This window comes from Pseudochaenichthys georgianus, unplaced genomic scaffold (assembly GCF_902827115.2).
Source record: "Pseudochaenichthys georgianus unplaced genomic scaffold, fPseGeo1.2 scaffold_531_arrow_ctg1, whole genome shotgun sequence".
Classification (NCBI taxonomy): domain Eukaryota; kingdom Metazoa; phylum Chordata; class Actinopteri; order Perciformes; family Channichthyidae; genus Pseudochaenichthys; species Pseudochaenichthys georgianus.
Genome location: NW_027263092.1, coordinates 66,494 through 69,032, shown reverse-complemented (window position 1 = coordinate 69,032; position 2,539 = coordinate 66,494). Strand labels below are relative to the sequence as shown.

The window sequence follows — 2,539 nt, the reverse complement described above, 5'->3', positions numbered from 1 at the left end:
GAAAGCATGTGAGGAGGGATGCTAGTACTTAGCATACATACTGTGTAGTACCATGTTTCAACGACCAACAAAGTCAGGCTCTAAGAAAAGAAGAGAAAGGAGAGAAAGACAAGAGAGAGGGACTAAAGGGCGACAGCATGTCACCCAGTTTTTCACAAGAAAAGGTGGGTGTGGTGGAAGTTAGTCTGTGAGCTAATGTGTTTTTGTTTACTAAGCTGACATTAAGTGCTGTTAATATCTTTACAGACAATTCAGAGGTCTTTCATTTCACTGCTCTTTTAGCTGACATTTAAAGGTATGGTAGGTAATTCACTTCAGAAACACGTTATATTCCATGGAATGCTCTTAACATCCCGATAGCAATGAATATATTAAATGTTTTGACAACAAATACAAAATTCATCAGTGGAAGCCGTGGCGCTGGCTAAAGTAAGTGGATGGCCTACCTGCCTGTCAGCCTCCCATCTGGGCACACACCTCTATGGCACAAACTTATCTCGTGCCCTCATTGGTCATGTGCTCGTTCGTGTGTGTTGGGGGAGGGGCTCTGTGAGGAAGTCTGAAGGAAGGGACAGATTTGTTTCGGTTGTGTATTTTCAAATACTAGCGCGCTCGAGCTGGTTTCTCCATTCTTACCTCCCTACCTTTAATAAATGCAGGCACATTTTTAGCAGCTATTCATACTAAATCAGTTGTCCCCCCCCCCTGGTGCCAGGACCCACAGATCCATCTCTAGGCTCAGCAGCCCTGTCCCCCCATGAGGCTGAACCTGCACCAGCTTTTCTCCCAACTGAAGGAGGTGAGCAGCATTGTGTTGAATGACATGCCACATATCTGTAGGGAGACTGGAATACAAAATATATATATAACAAAAAGCTAACATCTAATTTAATATACATTTCAAACACAGTATTTTCCCACACAGCCAATGATCTATATAAAACAAAAAACTGATTTTAGTCTATTTAGGATGATGGACCGTTTGAAGCGTTGAGTGATCAGTCTGTAAACAAAATGTTAATCAGCGACATTTTCGTTATGATATTAATACTAATGTTATTATATTAAAGCAGGGGTGGGGAACCTCGGGCCCCCGGGCCGTATACGGACCGCTAGACCATTTAGTACGGCACTCGAGGTAATTTATAAACAAAGTGGCATGGGCCTGGTGGTGGGGCCCAATGTGATATATTTTCATGGGGCCCAAAATCCCAGGCGGCGCCCCTGGTTGTGTGTACATACATGTTTTTATACTAATATGTTTTTTTATTGATATTGTTCTGTGAATAATAACTAATGTTTTTAGAATTACAGATGAATTGGCAAACTCCAGATCCAAACCAAGAGACGGATGTTAAAGGTGAGGAAAAACAAAAGTCTTAAAATAAATGAAAAGGAACAAACAAACAGGTTTAATAAAGACCGCATTATTAAATAAATGTATAGTTGAACTACGGATGCTGCGTAACACAACGCAGGATGTTTATTTTGTCAATTGTATATATTTTTTTACTTTGATACTTTTGTATGCATGTATCATGTAGCGTAACGTGCTATCACGTCCCATTCGCCAAACGTCAGAAAAAGTAGCTGTATTTGTCGCTAGTTGCTTTTGACAAAAGAAAGTAGCCGGAGGGTTTGGAAAGTCGCCGAGTTGGCCACACTGCGCCGTTGGGGAGAAAATCAGCGACGTTAACGGTGACGTCATGACGCAGCACAAGTCGGGCTCTGGGCGGTGTGAACTAAACGTGGGCTGAAGAGAAGAACCGGTTCCGAACCAGAAGAGCACAAGCACGGAGCGGGAACCGCGTTGGTGTGAAATGCTGATGTCTTTAGAATCACACTGGACTGGGATTACATATGATGGTTGCTTTCAATGTGTTGAAGACTTGTCCAAAAGAGGTAGATGTGAACGGTGTGGGTAAACAAAAGATTAAACACTTATCACACTTCTCTTTCTACGCCACTCATTAGGGCTGAAAGTTAGACGGTCAGTGCATCTCTCGTCAGTCAAGACCCGGACAGAGAAGTAAGGAGCCTGAAGAGCAGCCGTCTACATCTGATGGGAACAGGCCTCACTGAGGTGATGACACGCGATAGAAATAAAGTGTATTATGAAGTGTTTCTAAAAGGGAGTGAAGTACCTGTTACGACCAGCAGAGGGCATACCATCCACTAGCACCGACTCGTCTACCCGACGCAATGGAGTCAGACTGATTGTGTTGTTCACAGCATTGTAATACCTTCATATGTTATGAATATTCAACAGCTTTCATTGTTTACCTGAATACAGATGCAACGTAGCTCCTGAACTTGGTTGAGATGATGTGGGCAATGCAGTGTGTCTCGATGGGTGACTTCTGAAATAAGTCTTCAATGTGGAATCTCTTAGTTTGCCGTAGGTTACGGAAATTCAACCGCCCCATATGACTAAGCAGACTATTACGATGGAGCTGGGGGCGACTTCACTGCCCACTCTCTGAGAGAGAGAGAGAGAGAGAGAGAGAGAGAGAGAGAGAGAGAGAGAGGCGAGAGAGAG

General features: G+C 43.4%; 1 long non-coding RNA gene across 1 annotated transcript; it reads left to right on the top strand.

Annotated features, from left to right (window-relative positions):
• LOC139433502 (uncharacterized) lies at positions 1–2,077 on the top strand. Its single transcript, XR_011642954.1, has 3 exons — positions 1–164; positions 1,307–1,360; positions 1,975–2,077. It is a non-coding gene; the product is annotated as an uncharacterized lncRNA (long non-coding RNA).
• The last annotated feature ends 462 nt before the right edge of the window (positions 2,078–2,539 follow it).